Here is a 24431-nt window from a genome sequence, read left to right as displayed (position 1 = left end):
GGGGATGTGAAGGGGTGGGGGTGGGGGAGGGATACTGGGAACACTGGTGGTAGAGAACAGCCATGGTGGAGGGATGGGTACTCGAACATTGTTTGACTGAAATGCAATCATGAAAGTTTGTAAGTCTGTAACTGTATCTCAGAGTGATTCATTAAAATAATGAATGAATAAATAAATAAATAAATAAACAAGAACCAGCTACAAGAAATTTCACAGAGATACACAATTGTTATCGCAATATTATTTGTAAGTGCAAAAAGGGTGCTTTAACAGAGGAATAATTAAATCATACTTTTATATAGTGAAATACTATGTATCCATGTAAAAATGTTACATATCCATATGGAAATACAATCCTGACTGTAAAACAAAAGTGACTGCAGAACTATAATGAATGATCTCTTGGTGAGGTATTTATATATTTTTTGCAAAGACAATAAAGGTCTAGAACTAAAAGCACTATCATTTGTTTCTTTTGCAGAGTAGAATTTACAAAAGCAACTTTCACTCTTTTATTTATGTATTTTTGTCTTGTGCATAAATATCTTACCATTAAATATAAAAAATAAAGACAATTTAAGGGAATATAGGAGGATTATTGTTACTGTACAAACAAATGAGAACCTAGGTTTACTGAGTCTAAGCAAATCCATTTTATTCCTGTCACCCCAATTTAAAACTAGAAAGACCAACCAAGTGGATAGAATGCAGAAGGTAAAGTCAAAGATACCTACTCAAATGTCTAGGTTAAAGAGCTAACTAGCTAGTGACAATTCTGCCAAAAATAGAAATTAGAAGATAAACAACAGGTTTGGAAATGAGTTAGGAAGTTTCATTTCATCCATATTGAGTTTGTGCTGCATGTAGAATATCCAGGTAATTAGGCTCAAGAAGTAGTTGGAGACACTGAGCTAGACCTCAGGAAGCTATGACTGTATATAAAACAAAGATTTGATAGCCATTGGAATCTAAGAGTACAAAACAGTGAGAAAGAATACTTACCTTCTCACTTCCCTCTGAAATTAGTCTATAGGCCTTTTCCAGTCTATTCACATTTTTACTAATTACCTACCTAATACTAATGAAAATAAATAACACAAAAACTTATAAAGGTTTCTTAAACCTTAAAATGTTCTCAATTTGGCTATTTGGTATTTATTAGAAGATAATAGCTAAGACTCTTTGACAGGTCCATTTCAAAGTTGTCTTAGTTCTTATCCCAAGAATCATATTAATATATGCTCTCCAATGAAACATAGAAGTTTTAGATATTCTATGTATTCAGTCCAACCTCTAACACAATATTTATCAATATTCCATATGCCCCAGCACTATTATTAAGAATCATCCCTGTCATTGTCATTCCAATAACTGTATTTCTTTTTTTTTGTTTTTTTTGTATGTTAGTGTTCTTTTATTTTTTTTATAGTTTATTTTTAATTAGTGAGTCAACGTGAGGGTACAGTTACAGATTTATACATTTTTGTGCTCATGTTTCTCCCTTACAAAGTTTGATAACCCATCCCTTCACCAGTGCCCATTCTCCACCACCAGTAAACCCAACATCCCACCCCCCCTTCCCAGTCCCGTCTCCCCCCATCCCACACTGCCACTATGGCAGGGTATTCCCTTTTGTTCTCTCTCTCTGATTAGGTGTTGTGGTTTGCAATAAAGGTGTTGAGTGGCCATTGTGTTCAGTCTCTATATTTGGCCCACATCATCTTTCCCCCACATGACCAACAACCACATTTTACTTGCTGTTCCCTTCTCTGAGTTGCCCAGAATGAGAGAACAGCCTCCAAGCCATGGTGACAACCTCCTGGTACTTATTTCTACTATTCTTGGGTGTTCGTCTTATAGTCTATTATTCTATATTCCACAGATGAGTGCAATCTTTCTATGTCTGTCTCTCTCTTTCTGACTCATTTCACTTAGCATGATACTTTCCATGTTGATCCACTTATATGCAAACGTCATGACCTCATTTTTTCTAACAGCTGCATAGTATTCCATTGTATAGATGTACCAGAGTTTCTTCAACCAGTCATCTGTTCTAGGGCACTCGGGTTTTTTCCAGATTCTGCCAATAACTGTATTTCTTAAGAACTCACTATACAGCCAGGCAACCCAAACTTTACATATATTAAATAAGTTTATCCATATGACAATCCTGAGAGTAACATAGTATACCCAGTTTATAAATGAGAATTCAGAAAATTAATTTGCTCAAAAGTAAGCATCAAGTAAGTGAATGCTAGGATTAAAGCCTAGGCAATCTGATTCTAAACAAAGGCTCCATCCAGGCAGAATCATGACCAAAGGAATTATATATAACACTGAACAGAGCAACAAAAATATTTAGAAATAGATTCCCATATGTGTGATTATGGTTGAAGTACTGGCCAATATACCAGTCATTCTTGTAAAAAAATAATATCACTATTTCCCAAAAAACTAAAGATGAAAGACAGCAAAAATACACACACGCACACGCATGCACACACAGAGTAAATGAGAGCTAATTCAAAGTTATTAAAAAAAACTGGTACTTGTGGTGAGATACCAGAATTCTGTAAGACACAATAATATGGACACAATAATAAATCAAATTATATTAAAACAAAGGAAAATAAGATCATGGAGGGAAGCTAACAGCACCCTAATAAAACAGAACTGTTTATACTATACATCTTCCACTTATTTTTCACTTGTTATCCTAACCAACAGAAACTGTGAGCCTTAAATTCCTGCATCTCCACTCTCCAAACTACAACTCACTGACATCATACCTTTTCTTAATCTCATCATGATTAGAGTCTCTTGGGACCTCCATTTCCTCTTGACCTACTTGCCTACCGCTAATCTGCTTTCTTACTCTCTATCCTGGACTCCTGAACCACTGTCCTCTTCAGTATCTTCCATATCATGTACCTTCATCCACAACTGCCCATCCAAGTTCCAAACCCAGGAATCTGGAGCAATAGCACAGCGGGTAGGGTGTTTGCCTTGAACAAGGCCAACCTGGGTTTGATTCTCAGCATCCCATATGGTCCCCTGAGCACTGCCAGGGTAATTCCTGAGTGCAGAGCCAGAGTGACCCCTGATCTTTGTGCATTGCTGGGTGTGACCCAAAAAGAAAAAAGTTCCAAACCCATTACGTATACTATATCCTGCCTTGTCTGCTCCTATATCCAGGTACTATATAATTCCTACTATCCAGTCTCAGTTGGACATTTTTTGTCACTTACAAATATTCACTTGTATCACTTGTCATCTTGTTGATCCTCGATTTGCTCGAGCGGGCACCAGTAATGTCTCCATTTGTCCCTGTTGCGAGCTACTGTTGCTCAATGATATCTGCTCGCTCAGGGAACAGGAAGAGCTACAAATCATTCATTCAGGGTTTTGACGAAGAAGTCTGACCATCTCGTTGGTGGGCGGCCACGCGGTCTTTTGACCTCCCGTGAAATTCAGTCAATAACAGCTCTAAGCCAGCAGTCTTCTCTGAATCGCATTACATGTCCAGCCCATCTGATTTTTTACGCCGTGGCAAATGAGACAGCGTCCCTGAATCTTGACCATCAATGGAGGTCGGAACTCCAGATTCCTTCTCTCACTTGTGTGAAAAGTGATACTCTTAGCATGGCTCTTTTGATTCCTCTTTGGGATAACCAAATAGCGTTGTCATCCTGTTTTCGTAGGGCTCAGGTCTCTGAGGCATATGTTAGTGCAGGAAGAATGGTGGAGTCGAAAACATGTGCCCAGAGTCGGAGGTTCTTCCTCTTCCTAACCACTTCTTCAATGCTCTTGAAGACGTTCCACGCTGCTCTCTTCCTCCGGTGCAGTTCTGATGCCAAGTCGTTCCTCATGTTGAGTTCTCGACCCAGGTACACATAGCTGCTGTATTTGGAGATGTTCGTTCCATTGAGAGCAAACGGAACATCAGGTACTAGTTCATTTTTTATGAACATTGTTTTGGTGAGTTTCCGCTGTAGTCTGACCTTTCCACACTCACGGTGGAAGTCAGCCAGCATTTGTGCCACTTGGCTAATGTTTGGTGTTATGAGAACGATGTCATCAGCGAAGTAGAGGTGGTGTAGTTGCCGACCGTCTATCTTCACTCCCATTCCTTCCCATTCCAAGTCGTTGCATGACATTCTCAAGGGTGGTACTGAAGAGTTTCAATGAAATGGTATCACACTGCTGAACCCCTCTCTTTACGACAACGATCACTTCCTTGTAGAATGGGGAGATCCTGGTGATGAATCCATAAAACAGCTCGCGGAGGATCTTGATGTACTGAGTTTGAACACCCTGTTTACTATGTCTTTGATGATCGATTCAGTCTCAACAGAATCAAAGGCCTTCTTTAAATCGATGACCATTAGACAGAGCGGCATCTTGAACTCTCGCAAAACTTCGATGAGTATGGTCACGGTGGTGTGGATATGGTCGATCCTGCTGAATCCTTTTTGGAACCTGGCTTGTTCGCTCGGTTGTCCTTCGTCTAGTGTTCTGCCTATTCTATTCAGGATGACTCAAGTGAACAATTTGTAGACAATGGATAACAGATGGATAACAGGCAAATTGGGCGATAATTGCCAATGTCGTGGATGTCTCCCTTCTTGTACAACAGAACAGCCCTACTGGTTTTCCACTGAGATGGAATCTTGCATTCAGACAGGTAGTGTGTGAAGAGCCGAGCCAGTGTATTAACGAGTACTGGCGGCAGATTCTTCAGGTGTTTGGGTTTGATCTTGTCTGGACCGAGTGCTGTACGCGTATTTACTGACAAAATGGAAGGGAGGAAAATGGGAACGACATATCCATCCTGCAGAATTTGGTATGTGGGCAGGTGGACGTGGCTGTTGAAGAGGTCCGAGTAGAAGTCGTGAATAATCCTCTCCATTGCCTTTCTGGAAGATGTGATAGATCCATGAGGTCGTCAGAGGGCAATCATCTTGGTCTTCTAGTTGGCGAAGGACAGGTGAGCTTTGTGTGAATACTTTTCCCTGCTTCTGCTGCATTGGCCATCACTGCTGCTCTTCTCTCTTTGAGGTCTTCCTTTATCACTTCTCTGCATAGCTTTGAGAGCTCAGACGTTAGCTTGTGGTTGCTTGAGCTCGAGAGTTTTCAAAGACAGGAGTCTGTTTATGTCTTTCCCACTCTCGGAATTTTTCTCGAAATCATGGAGGTGCTGAACCAGTTGATCATATTCCTCACTAATGTTGTCAACGATGGCATCTTCCCATGTTGCTGCAATAGTGTCAAAGAGCTCCCAGTTGGTGGTCATTCTGGGAGGTCTCCTCTTAAACTTTGTAGCCCTTTCTCCCCACTCTGTGAAGTAGAATTTCACATGAAGGAGGTGGTGATCTGATCCCATTTGGAATTCTGGGACAACAGCAACATCAGTTAGGCAAAACCATCTATTGAATATGATGTGGTCAATTTCGTTGTGGAATTGTACATGTTCGTTGTGGAATTGTACATGTTCAACCTTTAGATTTGGCCTTCTGGAACTGCGAGTTAACCATGGATGGTCTTGGTCGACCTGATGAACTCAGACAGTCTATTACCCTGTTAATTCCATTCTAGGCCATGGGTCTTGATGTGGAGTTCTGCAAGCAACCTTCTCAGTCCTATCTTGGTATTAAAATCACTGACAATCTTTATAGAACTTCTCCAGCCCTATGTAGAACTTCTCAATTTCTTCTTTGTCATAGTTGGATGTAGTTGGATGTTATTAATGATAAACAGTAATAAATAATTAATATGATTTATGATCATTGATAATTAATACTAATTAATAATTGTAGTTTGGGGTTAATAATTAATTAATTTTGATGATTATTTGATAACAAACATTATAATTAATGATTATTAACACTGCTGGTTTTATAAACGAAAAACTGTCAAACTGACAGTGAGCACAGAAAAATAAATACAGTTGTATAAGATAGACTTCAGTTCAAATCTTAGCCCCACTATTAGTGATATGGTCTTAGGTAGGGGTCTAGAATATGTTTAAAATAAAAATAGAAAGGTAAAATTTCATCCAGAGAGTATAGTGGTTAAGGCACACTTTTCATGCAGCTGATTCTGCTTCAATGCCCACACAATGGAAGCACTGTCAGGAATTTGGGTGTTATGTGGGAGTAGAAAGGAGATGAACTATATCACTTAATCATTTAAATTTCACCTGCTTAAAATGTATCCGGTCAAAGTACTTACTGGAGATGGGATATAGCAGGAGATAAAAGGAAGCCCCCTGTCAGGCAACTCTGTCTTTTCCCTTTCACCTACCCCCAGATAGACAGCAGAGGTTCTCACCCACGTGCATGTGGCCATGGCCATAGTCTAAGGAAATTCAAGGGAACAGGAAGTCACTAGAGTACATTTCTAGAGAGGCCCAGTAACAGGTTACAGAGCAGCAAACACCAGCAGGGGAAAGAAAATAAGTCACCAGGTCCATGCTGGGCATTTCAGACCAGGACTTCATAAACTGGAAAGAAAATGGGGTAGGGACAAACCAGGCCATTATAGAGTTGAGCTGAGCAGAGAGAGGTATAGGACATGGACATAATAATTGGGAGCAGGCATGGAGGGACAGCAGATTGACACTGTACACAGGAAAAAGGAGAAGCCTGGACATTGTTCAGGAACACAGACCGATCTACTCAAACTTTACCAAAAACTTCAAGTTCTTAAGCATCTGAGTTTTATAGGAAAATCTTTCATCACTGTATCACTGTCATCCCATTGATCATCGATTTGCTTGAGCGGGCACCAGTAACGTCTCCATTCATCCTATCCCTGAGATTTTAGCAGCCTCTCTTTACTTGTTCTTCCCAGCGGTGCCACATTGGAGGCTCTTTCAGGGCAAGGGGAATGAGATCCATCATTGTTACTGTATTTGGCATATCGAATATGCCACGGAGAGCTTGCCAGGCTCTGCCGTGTGGTCAGGATGCTCTCGGTACCTTGCCAGGTTCTCCAAGAGGGAGAACTAAACTATAAGAGGTTGCTTCCAGGAGCTTGCTTTTATAGTCTCTGGATCTTGGCTGTTGATGGGATTATATGGCACCCGGGGCAGTTTGTGGGTGTGACTGCCAAGCTACTGGAAAATGGGGGATCTGGGTGGAGGAGGCCCAGTCCTGATCTGAGCAGCTTGGAGATCTCAGCCCCGGGTCCTTCACACCTGGTTTCTTTCATACAGTTCTCAAAAATTCCTGAGCTTGGGAATAAGTCTGTATTTGTGCTAACAGGAGCAATGCCCTAAAACAGAGTCAAGATAGTAGTCACCAGTACCATGGGCCACGCAGGGCCATGTATATGTAGATATACACACACATATGTATATGTATATATATATATATATATTTCCTTGTAATACACTACTTATATGAAAAATCATTGTTGGTGTTTTCAAAATAGAAACTGATGTGAATTAGAAAAACAATAAGTACCATCCCTACACTAAATCACAAAATAGTGTTTTGCTGTATCCAATTTTCTCGGCATGTTGATCCCCTCTCAAATATGTAGCATACATATAAACAGGAATGTAGTGGTAGTTGGGTTCAAATTGGAAACTTATAGCCAACGTGACCTCTTTGAGGGAAGCACTGGACCTGGATCTCATGCCACAGGGAGATCACTTAGCATAGTGTCTGAAACAGTATGAATTCAATAACTGTTTGTTGAGTGCCCCCACCCTAAAATCTGTGTATATATGTTTAAACTTAAACCCCATAGAAGCCAGAGATAGTACAGCAGGTAAGGCCCTTGTCTTACACCCAACTCACTGGGGTTGGATTCCTAGCACACCATATGGTCCCCACTGAGCCTACCAGGAGTGATCCTAGAGCACTTCTGGGACTAACCCAATAGCAAATTAATAAAAAAAAACACTTAGAGCTCACAAAAACTGAAACAGTAATGGAACTAAGAGAAAAGTTTTTTCTCTTATACGGAGACAAATACAGAATCCTGATTAAGAGCAATGACTCTGAAACTGGACTGTTCATATTTGAATCCCAACTTCACCATTTACTATGTGACCTTGGGCAAGTTACCAAACCTCTCACATCCTTAATATCCTCGTTTTCAAAGTGAATACAATAACTAACTATACTTATGCTCTTGGGCATGTAGAAATATTAAATGAGCTGTAAAATTATGTAAAGTACTTAAAGTAATATGAACAAAGACAATGCTTTCCAGCTATTTTTATTTTGTCAGTTTTATAAAAAACTGCCTTAGGGATTCAAATGGGTCTTTCAAAATGACATTTATTTTCTTTTAAATATAGATTAATTGTAAGTAAGCTATATCTAGACATCATTTAAAGCTTAAAGTGTAAGAGAAAAACATCTTTTGAGGGCCAAGAGTGAATTCTCCTAAAAGCTTTCTTCAAGGAGAAATCTTTTCCCCTGAGCAAGGAAGAGCTAAATAACCCTTTTAATTTACAATTCTAGTCTCTTTTGATAAATAAGGTCTTTAACTAGACCCTGAAAACTGGCATTTCTTAATATATTTGTGAAAGTAAAAGATATTTCTTGGCGGGGAGGGGCTACACTAACCAATGTTCAAGGGCTCTTAAGCTCAGGGATGTAACACGGTTGACTGTGCAAGGCAAGCAACTTACCCACTGTACTAACTCTCTCAGTACAAACGAAAAATTCTCTCAAGGATTGATTGCATTTTGGTGAAAACTAGGGTACATCCTACCTCAAACCCCCAAAATACATATGCAGTCTCTGATCAGTCAGGATGTTGGAATTACCTGACATGAGACACTTCATCTATTCTTTTTTTAAGCTATTGTGATGGTATGCATCTCTTTATTTTTTTTATTCTTTAATTAGTGAATCACCATGAGGGTAACAGATACAGATTCACACATGATAGAACTTGTTTTTCCCTCATACAATGTTTACAAACACATCCCTCCACCAGTGCCCGTTCTCCATCACCAATAAACCCAGTATCCCTCCCACCCCCCAATCCCATCTCCTCCCCACCCTACCCTGCCTCTCTGGCAGGGTATTCTGTTTTGATCTCTCTCTCTCTCCAATTGGGTGTTGTGGTTTGCAATAGGGGTATTGAGTGGCCATTGTGTTCTGTCTCTATTCTTAATTTACTACAAATGTAATTTTCTTCTCTATTAAAGATAACCTGTTTGTCAAAAATATAAAAATCTGCGCTAAAACTAAAAAGTTTCACTCTTGATTTCTTCATTGGGGCCACCCAAATCCCTGAAAAATTGGAATAATTAAAGTTCTTTAATCCAAAGTGCAAAAATATTTTATTTGACAAGGGACTTTTAAAGAATAATGAACTATGACGATAACTTTAGAGTTGAGAGAAAATTTTAGAAAAATTGACTCCTACTAAAGTGTCAAAGGTTAAACTGATATTAAAATTATTTTCTAAAAACTATTATATCACTATTCCTGTTTGACTCAAGGACAAAGGTTTTTGATTAAAAAAAACTGGTAAAGAATATCTTTCACTGAACATGTTAAATTGGTTCAGAGTCTTTCAAAGGATACTAGCTTAACCAAGAAGCTCAGAATTAAACTAGTATTGCTATGCATCATTTTTAGGCTGTGTTATACACAGAAACTCGTTAGTGATGTGAGAAATTTATACTGATGCTTATCAAATTCTACATAAAATATTTAGATATGACCCAGCTATCTTAAGAAATGTTATGGCATCTACATTCATGAAAGATTAGAACTGAAATTGAGCTACAGATTATAATTATTAATGAAAATTTACAATTATGTAAATTTCTGAACAATTTAGATTAGCAAAGAATGGAATTCTACCCTTTCAGAAACCTTCCATAAACACCAGCATCCCCTCACCCCCCAAACACACAAAATACATGAAACAAGGGGCTTTATTTTTTGGGTTTTTGGGTCACACCTGGTGATGCACAGGGGTTACTCCTGGCTCTTCACTCAGGAATTACCCCTGGCGGTGCTCAGGGGACCATATGGGATGCTGGGATTAGAACCCGGGTCGGCCAAACGCCCTACCCGCTGTGCTATCGCTCCAGCCCCGAAACAAAGGGCTTTTTAATGACACTAATCATGAGGCAATTAAGAACCACATTCTTTAACAGTCTTGAGAAAGCTTCCTGACCATGGTGCTATAGTGGAGGAGAGAAGATGGAAGCAAGGGAACCCAGTAATTTAGTTACAGAAAATGGAGGAAAGGAAACCTTTTCAAAAATGGCACTGGGAAAGCTAGTCACATGCAAAACAATGAAACTGAACTACTGTTTCATATCACACACAAAGTAAACACAAAATGGATTAAAGATCTAGATATGAGACCTGAAATCATAAAATGCATTTGAAAAACACATAGCAAAACATCCCATGACATTTGCTTTGAGGCAGATTCAGTGATTCAACTACATTGGCAGGAAAATAAAAGCAAAAATAAAGCAATGTGACTCCATCAAACTAAAAAGCTCCTGCTCTTGATAAAAATCTATAACTAAACCAAAAATATATCCCACTAAATAGGAGCACACTTTTACACAGCACAGGCCTAATATCTGAGGTAATGTATAGTACATAAAAAGAACTTGACAATAAGACAAATAACCCCACCAAACAATGGGGAAGAGAGATGAACAGGCACTTCTCCAAGACATATAGATGTCAACAGGGTATATAAATATTTTTGTATAAAGTGATCAAAAATATTGAAATCCCTTTAGCTTATAGGGAAGTAAAAGAAAACCATTCTTACAAATCACCATATGCTATCATGATTCTGCTTGCACAAAGTTCTGATATGCTAACTAAGAAAGAATAAATCATTCTGATGGCTGTAATGAGGCTGTGCCTGGGAAAATAGTGCAGCATAATGAATACAAATGTGTGCTGCCACAGGTACATTCCAAAGTTATCTCTATTAACTGTCAGAAAAACAGTTATAATATTTGAAGCAGATCAATCTAAAGCATCATCAGAAGAGCCAGAGAGTTGGGAGGGAGATTTCAATGGCAGAGTGCATGCCTTGCATGTGAAAGATCTGGGTTCGACACTTGGCATCAGCAAAAATGAATAAATAAATAACAAAATATAGCACCATTGTGTATGTGGATTTCCAACAATTAGGTGAAGCATCGCCCTAAAGTAAACAAAATACAGTAAACAAAAAGTTAACATCAAAAAATTAACATTATTAATATTAAATAATGTAAAAAAAGAGTACAGAACAAAACAACACCTAATCCAGATTATATAGTGAATTTATATAGCTTTTAACAAAATGAAGGAGACGGTCAAGCTTTAGTCACTCTAGGAGGTCAAAACCAACAGAAAAAGCAGCCTAAACAAGCATCAGCAAAGGAAAGTAAATGAATTGTTTAATTGCTAAGTATTCAGAGGCAGGATCATGCTGGCCAAATAGAACCTGTGATAGCATTATCCTATGAGCACAGAAAAATCTATACCTAAAAAGAATCTTTCTCAAAGCCCTATCAAACAGGACATAGGGGAGATCTTACACAAAGTGAAGAGGGGGATGGGGGACTCCCTTGATAGGACAGAAGCTCTCTACTTCACGTTTAGCTACTCTGTTCTTTAGGTCCATGATATTCTCTGTGCTCTCTCAACCTCTCTTTCATAGTTTCACTCTGTGTTGAAATTCTTGCCTATTAATCTCCAGGTTTCCCTAAAATTGATCACAACAAAAGCCTGTGTGTGACTATAGGTTATCCTAAGAGGAAGCTGAGCCTTATTTTCCATGCTTACTTTCTGTTGCTGAATGGGAGTACAGGAGGTATGGGGATCCCTTGATAACTAACCATGACTTATGAGGTGCTTTATAATTGTAGGAGTGTCCTTGCTAGTAGCCAGTGGTGGCCTTGAAGGGGCTGGGTCTATTTAGCTTCTCTTAAAGCAAGTAAGAGTACCTAGTTGCTCTGCTCTTAGCACAGGTTGCGTGGAACGCATCTCAGGAATTCACTGTTGGGATCTGTTTCTAAGTAGAAAGATCAGAAATACAGCAAGGTTCAGATCTCAGAAATGTTCAAGAGACCACAGAGGTAAAGGCTGTCCTCATTCTATTCCCTGTATATATTTTATAACCTGTTGTACCCACTCTGGCAGAACTACATGCCTGTGGTTCGTTGGAACCCCCATGCTTCCCAGGAGAGTGTTTGGAACCGCTGAGGTCTAGTCTCAACTGCCACTTGCTACTCCAACACTCAACCTCACCACTATATATGTACCTGCACTTCCCAGGGAAGGTTGTGTATCTTAGAGTTCTCTTCTGAACTTTAGCTTGTTGCTTCCTAGTGGGGTTTCTGTTCACTGATGCCAAAGCTAGCTTGCAACTTGGACAAGTCATAGCATCTATCTGTCTACCTGTCTCATTCTTTGTGAATGACCCTGCTGAACAGAGGTCAAAGATGCCAATCTGATAGATTAGACTCTGGTAAAACACCATGTAAGTCTACTGCACTAGCTCTGTAAAAATTACTAAAGGATCTCATACAAAAGGCAAAGAAACCACTCTTGGAAATAACAAATTACTTAAAATAAAATTTTGGAAAGAATCATAACCATGGAGTCTCTTAGAATGAATGAAATTTATTTTCATAAAGTTTTAAATATGATGAAAGCACAGAACTCTAGATGTAAATTTTATGGGAACATAAAAATTAAAATACTTAGAAGAAACAATATGGTACAAATAGAACCTAATCATTATAAAACAAGGTGATACTAAAGCATAAGGGGATAAAATAAAAGAAAAAGCAAAGACAAACTGCAAAACACTCAGAATTCAAATAGAAATATGACAATATATTCCTTTATATCAATAATTTCATTTAATTTCAATGGCCTATATTTACTGATGAAAAAAGAGTAGCAGACCGATCAGGAAACAAAATTCAACCTGCTGCTACTTACAGGAAACCCACTTGAACTTCAATGATAAGTACAGACTCAAAGTAAAAAGTTGAAAAAAAGCATACAATTATAGCATAGAAAAGGCAAGAAAGCCAAATTTCTATCAGAGAAAACATATTTCAAACTAAAAAAGGTAGTAAGAGACAGCATGGACATGATATAATTATTAAGGAATCAATACATCAAGAAGATATAATGATCATTAACATTTATGTGTCAAATGAAAGAACTTCAAAAAATATAAAGCAACTGCTAATGAAGAGACCTATCAACAGCAGTATAATAGCAGTAGGAGACTTTAACAACCCACTCTCATAACTGGACAGATCTAACAGAAAATCAATAAGGAAAAAAAAAGCCTTAAATGAATAATTCAAAGACAAAGACATTTACAGTGCTCTCAATACTAAAAAAGCCACATACATACTCTTCTCCAGTGTACATGTAATAATCATTCTAGGACACAAAACGGTGCCAAAAATCATGAACACTGTAACCATATAAAGAAATTTTTTCAGATAAAAATACTATAGAGGTAGAAATTTCCCAGAAAAAAAAAGAAATCTGGGGAAAATCAAAACATCTGGAGACTATACAAGATGCTATTGTATAACTATTAAGTCATGAGAAAATAAAAACTGAAAAAATAATTATTAGGAATAAAGACGAGGCAGACTACAAAATCAATATACACAAAAGACATCCTATTGAAAGGGAGAAAATATTCATATAGCATGAATGTGACAAATAGCTAATATCCAGGATACATAAAGCACTCAAAACTCAACCACAACAGCAAAAACATATAATATCATAAAGCAATGGTGAGAAGTAACACTATGATGAGGCTGTTTAATGAGTTCAAAGAAATGATTGTCAGCAAAGTATAACAAGGTATGAGTGGAAATGAAAAAAATTACCACCATCAGAAATGACAGAAATGAAGAACATGGAGGGTATCATCAAAAAGTCAATGAAAGCCATCTTGTTGCACTCAGCAGTGAAAAGATGTGGCAGGCACCACAACACTGGAGAATTCTCCGGATTCCATACCAAGCCAATATCTCTGGGACCCCCAGATGGAGCAGGTGCAGTCTCCCCACCTTCTCCGGATGGAATCCCAGTGGCCAAGGCTTCTACAGCATGGCTCCGGTATGTGACGACCGGACTATTCCTCCAAAGCATGGCCACATAAGACCTTTCCTAATATACAAAGTGAGAAATGGAAAACAAATGATGTAGCGTCTGCCTTTGCCCCAAATTAGAGAGAGGTCAGCAACATGTGGGGCCTCACATGATGGGGGGTGGAACTGGTCCCTCTCCTCACCCCGAAGAGGCCCCGAGTTGCTGCCCATGAACGGCTCCTGGTTCCTGAACTGCCATGATCCCAGAGGCACACAGACTAACCTCGGAACCCAGAAGCTTCTGACAGAAATGCATCTGGACTGAGCACTACACTACAGTGCTGTGCCACCCTGGGTGGGGAAAGGTGTTTGTCCCTTCCTCCTTTTCTCCCTGGTGGTGCGGTGGCTGCCACCTTTTCAGAGCCAGCTATGAGATTGCAGTGATGTGACATGCAGGACCTCACATGAGGGGGGTGAAACCGGCCCCTTTCCCCACCCCAACGAGGCCCCAAATTGCCGCTCACAAACAGCTTCTGGCTCCTGAATGACCATGATCCAAGAGGCACACAAAACAATCTCGGAACTAAGCAACTTTTGACAGAAATCCCCCAGACTTACTACTAAAATATCAGAAATCCAAAATGTTCTTCATATCAGCAATAGAAAACAAATTATCTAATGATGCCTTTTTGGCAGGTTTGAATGTTGGGGAAAATTCCAAATAATAATGGTGGATCTTTTGTCGAAATATTGAATGTGATCAAAGCAGAGAGAAAGTAAGGTGGAAATAATCTGCCACATAGGCGGTGGGAGGGGTGGGATGGGGGTATACTGGGGTTCTTGGTGGTGGAGGGTGTGCACTGGTGAGGGATGGTTGTTTGATCATTGTATGACCGAGACTTAGACTGGAAAGCTTTGTAACTGTTCTCACAGTGATTCATTAAAAAAAGAAAGAAATTTCTATGATGGATTTTGCATTAAGTTAAAAATATTTTTTTAAAAAGTCAATGAAAAATCTTTGAATATCAGAATAACAGAAGCTGTGCAAAAAGTGAAGGAGCTCCAAGACGAGGAGTAAACTTCTAGGAAACAGCAGAAGGTGAAAGAGTCTAGAAAGAAATCTACAGCATACCAGAGAACTATGGGAAGAACTTAAGAGGAACGCTGTAAGAATCACTGGAGTCTCTGGGGAACAAAAAGGCAAATGTGATGAAGAAACAATATTCAAAGAAATAACTGATAAGAACTGTCCAGAGTTGATGATTACAGGTACCATGACACAAGAGGCTTGAAGGGTCCTTGCAAAAACAGACTCACCTAGGAAAACTAAAAGACACACTGTACTCCAATGACAAAATCCAAAGATAGAGACAATCTTTCTTTGGATTTTGAAATAATGAAAGCAGCAAGACCAAAAAGGAACTTACATACAAGGAAAGTCCACAAGATGTACAGAAAATCAAATGAAACTCTGTGAGCAAAAAGAGTATGGGGGGATATAGTATAAAAACTCAACAAAATGTGGGCTGGAGCGATAGCACAGCGGGTAGGGCACTTGCCTTGCACGTGGTCAACCCGGGTTCGATTCCCAGCATCCCATATGGTCCCCTGAGCACTGCCAGGAGTAATTTCTGAGTGCAGAGCCAGGAGTAACCCCTGAGCATCACCGGGTATGACTCAAAAAGCAAAAAAAAAAAAAAAAAAAAAAAAACTCAATAAAATGAACATCTCACTGTGAGTACTCTATCCAGCAAGATTAGAGTACAGATTTGAAGGAACAATACAGAGCTTCACAGACAGGTAACAGCTTAAGGAATTCATAGCCTTGAAACCAGTTTTTCAAGAAGCATTAAAATAACTTCTCTAAAGGATAAACATCCCAGGATGTGGAAGTGAGTATGTCACTCATTAATGGTTTATATGGTTGCCCTCTTCTAGATTAAGAAAGGTATGTTTACTCCTAGCTTGCTAAGGGCTTTTATACATTTTCAGTAATGAATTAATATCTTATTTATTTTGGTTATAATCACTTAGCAATCAATAATCACAAACTGGCCTTTATTGATTTATTTTATGATAATTCCATTTGCCATTTAAATTTTGTTGGTGCAATATGAAATAAATTTGTTATATGCCTTCCAAGGGGGGGTGGCCGGGAGTAGGAGGGAACCTGGGGACGTTGATGGTAGGACTAGTGTTGGTTCACTGTATGCCTGAAACAACTATTATGAACAACTTTGTAAATTATGGGGTCTTTGGGTCTTTTTTTTTTTTTGCTTTTTGGGTCACACCTGGCTCTGCCCAAGGGTTACTCCTGGCTCTGCACTCAGGAATTATCTCTGGCGGTGCTCAGGGGACCATATGGGATGCTGGGAATCAAACCCAGGTCGGCTGCGTGCAAGGCAAATGCCCTACCCGCTGTGCTATCGCTCCAGCCCCAAATCATGGGGTCTTAAATACATAAATAAATAAAATTTAAAACAGAATTACCATTTAGTCTAGCAATTCCACCCCTAGAAATCTATCCCAAGAACACAGTAACACTAATTCAGAAAGTATGTGCAACCCTACATTACATTGCCTTAACTATGGCCAAGACCTGAGCCAGCACAAGTGTCTTTAACAGACGAGTAGATTAAAAATTGGTTGCACTGATACACAATGGAGCAACACTTAGCTATAAGAACAGATCAAATTCTGCCTTTTGTTACAAAAATGTATGGAATTGTCAGGGTCATGACAAACATGATAAGTCATAAGGATAAAAACAAATACCAGACCATTTCATTTATATATGGCACATAAAGACATAAAGCAAGAAAATCGTATCCAATAAAAACAAACCCTTTGACTCTGATGATTGAACTGAAATTATCAAAGGGGTAGGAATGGAATGAAAGGGCAATATGCACAGCGTTAGGTTATACTGACACTTTAGTGATAGGTGTGGTGTGGTAACATTGATCCTAAAACCTATAAACATTTATACTCTTGTAAACCAATTTATCATCAACTTAAAAATAATATTGATAAAAGCTCTCATGTTTCTAGGGATAACAGACCTTCCCTATTCCTTTAAATCTGACGTCTACTACAGAGGTACTGATAATATCAGTTGATAACAATTGTGTGAGTATGTAATATTGCTCAATCAATAAATTGTTAACATTGGGATTTTCTTGTTGTATCAACTCTTTCAATTTCTGTGTAATGTTATTGGAAGAGAACAATGGTATATGTGCTTATTAAAATGTATCTGCCTGAATCAGGGAGACAGCACAAGGTGCTTGCCTTGCATGCAGCCAATACCAGTTCAACTGCTGGCACGACATGGTCTCTGAACATCACTGAGTATGAAGGCTGAGCAAAGTCAGGAGTAGCTTCTGAACACAACCAGGTGTGGCCCTGAAACTAATAAATATATAAACAAACAAATAAAGAAACAAAATGTATCTTTCTCACATATCTATTCAAGGCCATTCAGACCTTGGTAAGGTAGATACAAATTGCCAAGATGCTATATGATTTTTCAGATTATTTGAAGTCCTCTTTGAATGCATGCCACACCTCCCACCCACCCTCAATTTCTTTCTAGTTCCTGGATATTATATAAGACAAAGTTATCTGGTCCAAAGGTTCTTCTGTGGTCATTCCCTCAGCTTTCCTGGTAGGATTCCCTGAATATCTGACTTTAGACACTAAATTCTTGTTTTCTGTGACCTGAAATTGTTTTCACTTCTTTACTTTGGGGGGTTTGAGATTCACACCCAGTAATACTCATGGGCTACTCTGGGCTCTCTGTTCAGGGCTTACTCCTGGCATTGCTTGGAAGACCATTTGCAGTGCCAGGGACTGAACCAGAGTCACCCACATAAAAAAAGCACCTTAACTCTTGTGGAATCTCTCCAGCCTGGAGTTTTGTAATTTATGCTATTTCCAGAATGCTCACTAGTTAAGAAGGCTAATTATTTGCTGTGCTATGCTAGTTGGCTAAGGATAAAGGAATAGATCCCTTTCCACAAAGAACAGTCTTACAAATCAATAACCATAGGAGTACATGGTAATCAAAGAAATATACAAATGGGTTATTACCAAATAACCAAGATAGGGCATCTACCTTGGTCTAGAGAACAGGGAATAAAAAGGATAAATGGACCTAGCATGTGAGTGGATTTAAATAAGAGATGCCAGTTTGTTAAGGCGGAGTATACAGAATTTAGAAAAGCATGAAGACAGAAAGTAACTTGGTATAAGCAAGTGCTGTAGTGAGGGATATTAAATTGTTAGAAAATATTTGAAAGAAGCAGGAGAGGTTGAATATTCTGCCACAGATTCTCAAATATATGACCACTTAATCTTTGACAAAGGAGCAAGAAATGTGAAGTGGAACATGAAAAGCCTCTTCAACAAGTGGTGCTGGGAAAATTGGATAGCTATCTACAAAAAATGAACTCTGACCTCCATCTAACACCAGACACAAAAGACATCAAAGTGGATTAAAGACCTCAATATCAGACATGAATCCATAAGGTATATGGAGGAGAATGTAGGCAGAATGCCCATGACATTGAAGCTAAAAGCTTCTTTAAGGATGAAACACCACTGACCAATCAAGTGGAAACAAACATAAACAAGGGACTACATTAAACTAAGAAGCTTCTGCACCTCAAAAGAACAGGGACCTAAATACAGAGAGAGCCCACAGAATGGGAAAGAATATTTACCTAATACCCATATGATAAGGGGTTAATATTCAGAATATACAAGATACTAGTAGAATTGTACAAGGAAAAAAACCTCCAAACTCATCAAAAAATGGGGAGAAGAAATGAACAGAAGTTTCCTTAAAAAATAAATACAAATGGCCAAAACACACATGAAAAAATGCTCTACATCGCTAATCATCAGGGTGATGCAAATCAAAACAACAATGAGATATCATCTCACACCACAGAGACTGGCACACATCAAAAAGTATAAAAACAACCAGTGCTGACACTGATGTAGGGAGAAAGGGACTCTCTTTCATTGTTGGTGGGAATGCTGACTTGTCCAGCCTTTTTGGAAAGCAATACAGGTATTCATTTTTTAAAAAAACCCTAGAAATTGAGCTTCCATATGACCCACCATATAATCCCATATAATCCCACCAACGGCCAACATCCAGAAACTATAAAACCAAGCTCCCGGAAGCATGCGGCTGCAACATCTTATAGCCTAGTTCTCCCTCTGGGAGAACCTGGCAAGTTACCAAGAGTTTCCTGCCCACATAGGAGAGCCTCTCAAACTACCCATGGCATATTCATATGCCAAAACCAGTAACAATGATGGGTCTCATTCCCCTGACCCTGAAAGAGCCTCAGATGTGGCACCATTGGAAAGGACAAGTAAAGAGAGTCTTCTAAAATCTAGGATGAATGGAGACATTACTGAGACTGCTCGAGAAATTCAATGATCAAGGGGATGATGATGATGATGATGATGATGATGATGATGATGATGATGATGATGATGATGATGATGATGATGCTGATGATGACACAGCAATACCATTTCTGGGAATATATCCCAGAGATGCAAAAATAAAGCACAGTAGAAATGACATCTGCACCTGTACGTTCATTGCATCACTGTTCATAATAGCCAGAATCTAGAAACAATCCAAGTGTCTGAGAGCAGATGACTGGTTAAAGAAACTTTGTTCCATCTATACAATGGAATACTATGCAGCTGTTAGTAAAGATGAAGTTATGAAATTTGCTTATAAGTGAATGGACATGGAGAGTGTCATGCTAAGTGATATGAGTCAGAAAAAGAGGGACAGACATAAAATGATTGCACTCATTTGTGGAATATAAAATATCATAATATGAGGCTGACACCAAAGAACAGAAGAGACAGGGCCAGGAATATTGCTCCATAGTTGGAAGCCTGCCTCTTGAGCTGGGGAAGAAGGCATCTGGGATAGAGAAGGGATCACTAAGTCAATGATGGCTGGAGGGATCACTTGGGATAGGAGATATGTGGTAAAAGTGGATAAAGGACCAAATATGATGGCCTCTCACTACCTGTGTTGCAAATCATAATGCCTATAAGTAGAGAGAGTAAGAGGGAAACTGTCTGCCATAGATACAGAGGAAGGGGTGGGATGGGAGGAAAGGGATACTGGGGACATTGGTGGTAGAAAATGCACACTGGTGGAGGGATGGGTGTTTGATTATTGTATGACTGAAATTCAAACATGAAAGCTTTGTAACTATAGCTCACGGTGATTCAATAAGAAAAAGAGAGCAAAAAAAGAGGCAAGAGGGGTCATATCATGTATAGGGAGGAGTTTAAAACACAATGCTCAAAAATGCAGATAACTAGATTTTAATGACATGAACTCCTGAAGCTAAAGCTTTAAGTAAGTAGAGGACTTCAGAATATAAAGTTGAGGACCTGTGGTAAAAATCCAGAAGTAGAAATGAGGCAAATTGAAACATAATACTGACTAAAATCTTCAGAATCTATGAATTCTCTATAATACAGCATAGTGCATAGTCTCTTCTACTTGGACTTAGAATTTTAATATGCTATATTTCTAAGAGCAATATAGCATAGAATAGTGCCTATGCGTGAGGTTTCTTACACTTTTTCCACAAGGGGAGCCTTTCTCCCCAAAATTGCAACATGGGTGACCTTGGCAAAACATCTTGAATTCATTATGCATTTGGTTTTAAAATATTTTTGGTCACTAGAAATTCATAAATCTTTTATTGTTGCCAAATTTTAGGTTATCCCCCCATTTTCTAATTATATGACAACTTTGGGGTTGCAAACCACAGTTTAAGAAGCTGGGACTAAGACTGTAGGATCAGGACTCAGTTGCCTGGGTTGAAACCATAGCTTAGAACCACAGAGATGGATCAAGAGGATGGTATATTTGTTTAGCATGAAGGAGGCCCAGGTTTAATGCCTGGTCACCCAAGTACTGCCAGGTGTGACTTGACTTGTAAATTCCTAGCAAGGGAGTAGGCCCCATGTTGGTCAGATGTGATTCCCCCTTAAAAAAAACAAATCTTGAGGCTTGAGTGATAGTACATCTGACAGCGCATTTGACCAACCTGGGTTTGATTCTTTACATCCTACATGGTACTTCAAGTACTGCCAGGAATAATTTCTGAGTGCGTAACCAGGAATAACCCCTGAGCATCATAGAATGTGGCCCAAAGACCAAAAAAATCTTAGCTTCATTAATTTTGGCTATGTAATCCTAGGCAAGTGATTTGACCTCCCTGAGTCTCAGTGTCCCCATTTGTGAAAAACAGGGATCAGTAGAACAGCTCCTATCTAAGGCTATGAAGGGCATAACATAGTGTCTGGCATAAAATAAGCATCCAATGTTGGTAGCTGTTTAGTTTTTATTATTATTAACCATATGCTTTGGAAAATATACGAGCATATGGCTGTTTTGACATCTTACTATGAAATTTGAGAAACCTAATCAGTATTCTTGCCCAGATGAAAAGTCACCTACCTCTCTGCATGGAAGTAGGCTGACAAGCATAAATATTAAGCTAATGTTAGTAATCAGATACGATCGGTTTTGAAGACATCTATTTATACACTGTTGTTCCAGACAGGATTTAAAGAGACAAAGATACATAAAACATAACAAAATCACATAAATTAAAGAAAAATATGACCAAAAAGCAGAAAACAAAAGTGGGGACATAGTGGATTTATTGGAATTAAAGCTCTAAAACCAAAGGATATGTAGCACTTCCCCAAGGCCAGCAAGTATTTCCCAAAGTGCAAGTGCCACCCTACTGCTGGGGAACCCTGGAACTGTAGGGGGGCAAATAATATTCTTGGATGTAATTGGGGGACAATTTTTGTCTGTTAACTCAAGGAAGTATTCTTGAATTCTTCAGAGAATTCTACAGAGGCTCTAAATGATTCTTTTTCCAAAAAAGTGGGACAGTGGGCCAAATAAGTTTGGGAGCATTCTGGTGTAGACAGTCGACTATGGAACACACCATCACTTTTCTATACTTGGATCCAGTCTCAAAGTGTTATGGTAGCAAAGCTGTTCATTTTTATTTTATTCTAACAACAAGAAAATGTATAACTACTTGTCACTTTTATACGATTCTGAGTTCAGTTTTACAGTGAGGTTCTTTCACGTGCATGTTCCTTTCAAAAAAGGAGAGTTTTGCACGTACTGAGGCATTTTGCAGTTTTAGCTGCTCTTTAAGCTATCCACCAAGTGATGACAGAAGTGAAGATGACAGAAAAAATGAATCAAAGAGAAAGCAGCAGACACAACAGAAGATAGCAGCTAATACATCTATAATGCTTAATACTAAGCACTTCTCAAAATATTTCAGATACATGGAGTTACTTTTTCCTGATGGTCATACTAACACATAGGCACTACATTGTTATTTTGGTTTGCTTTGTTTCTGGGGACACACCTGGGGTGCTCAGGACTTACTTGCTTGGCTATCATGGATTACTGCTGAAGAGGGGTATGGGCAACCATATTGATACAGTGGGAGTGGATGTGGAGAAGGCCTGATAAACTAGTTAATCTAAAATTAATCTAATATGATCATTTTAGCCTCACCCACCTGAGAAGGTCTATCCAGTGAAGTACAGATGACGGGATGACTAGGGTGGGAAATAGTAGATAAAAGAAAGCCCCAGCCAGGCAGCTGGCACACACCCTCCTTGCACACTCACCTACGCACAGTCAGACTGCAGAGTTAGGTATGGCTCAGGCACCCAGAGAGAAGGCAGAATGAGGTAGGGCTTGTAAGCCTGGACAGGCAGCAGGACTAAGCAGGGCTCTTATGCTTAGACAGGTAGCAGAATTAGGCAGAGTTTTCATGACCAGACAGTAATAAGTTATTAAGCACAGGAGTCATGCCCACATGACCATGGCCAGAGACTAAGTAAAACTGTGATGACAGGGAACCACAGGGTTACAGTCCGAGAGAGGCCCAGTGAACAAGATGTCAGACTAGGAAACATTTGTACACTGGATAGAGAATGACATAGGAGTAAGACCAGATCATTGTACACTTGAGGCAACCAGATGAGAGAGAGAGAGAGACAGACAGAGACAGAGAGACAGAGAGACAGAGAGAGAAAGAGAGAAACCAGATGAGTGACTTTATACAAGGGTAAGGGAGAGGCCTGTACATTGTGGAGGGAACCAAACCCATCGACTTGAACTGAAACCCATTAACTTGAACTGAATAAATGCTTAATTTCTTTTTGTTTGTTTGTGTTTTTATTTTATTATTTTTTAATTTTTATTGAATCACTGTGAGATAGTTACGAGCTTTCATGTTTGGGTTACAATCACACAGTGATCAAACACCCATCCCTCCACCAGTGCACATTCCCCACCACCAATATCCCCCGTATACCCCCCCTTTCCCACCCTCCCCCTGCCTCCATGGCAGACTATATTCCCCATACTCTTTCTCTACTTCGGGGCATTATGGCTTGCAACACAGACACTGAGAGGTCATCATGTTTGGTCCATTATCTACTTTCGGCATGCATCTCCCATCCCGACTGATTCCTCCAGCCATCATTTTCTTAGTGATCCCTTCTCTATTCCATTTGCCTTCTCCCATCTGCTTGTGAAGCAGTATTCCAGCGATGGGGCAATCCTCCTGGCCTTTGTATCTACTGTCCTTGGGTGTCAGCCTCATGTGATGTTATTCTATACTTCACAAATGAGTGCAGTCCTTCTATGTCTGTCCCTCTCTTTCTGACCCTTGAGCATTATATGAAATATTTGCATACAAAACTCAGGTGCTTAAGAAATTAAGCATTGGGGAATTGAGGCACACCACGCAAACCCCAATGCTTAATTTATTAAGCACCTGAGTTTTGTGTGCAAATATTTCATATTATGCTCAAGAACCCACTAGCACAGGCTCACTTTTGTGGTAACAATATGGGGTACCAGGGATTGAACTTAGGTCAAATGTGTAAAGGCAAGCACTTTACCTGCTGTACTATCACTCTAGCCCCTATATTACAATTTTTTAAAAATGAGAATTAAGGGCACTTCAAACAAGTAACTTGCCTAAAGTTGCATAACTTGAGAATAAATCTAGTTTTTAAATCCAAGTAGTATTGCTACAGAGTTGGAGCTCTTGATTCTGGTCATGTTGAGCCGCTTATATTCTATAATATTATTCCATACACGGTAATATTTGGAAAAGGAGATATTCTGCCCTCAGGAACAGGAAGGAAAATGTTTTTAAATTATCCACCAGAGTTAAGGTGCTAGAGCTTGCCTTGTGCACAGTCAGCGCAGATTTAATCCCTGGGACCACAGGAAACCAAAAGGAGT

This window comes from Sorex araneus, chromosome X (genome assembly GCF_027595985.1).
Source record: "Sorex araneus isolate mSorAra2 chromosome X, mSorAra2.pri, whole genome shotgun sequence".
Taxonomy (NCBI): domain Eukaryota; kingdom Metazoa; phylum Chordata; class Mammalia; order Eulipotyphla; family Soricidae; genus Sorex; species Sorex araneus.
Note: the sequence above shows the minus strand (reverse complement) of the source record.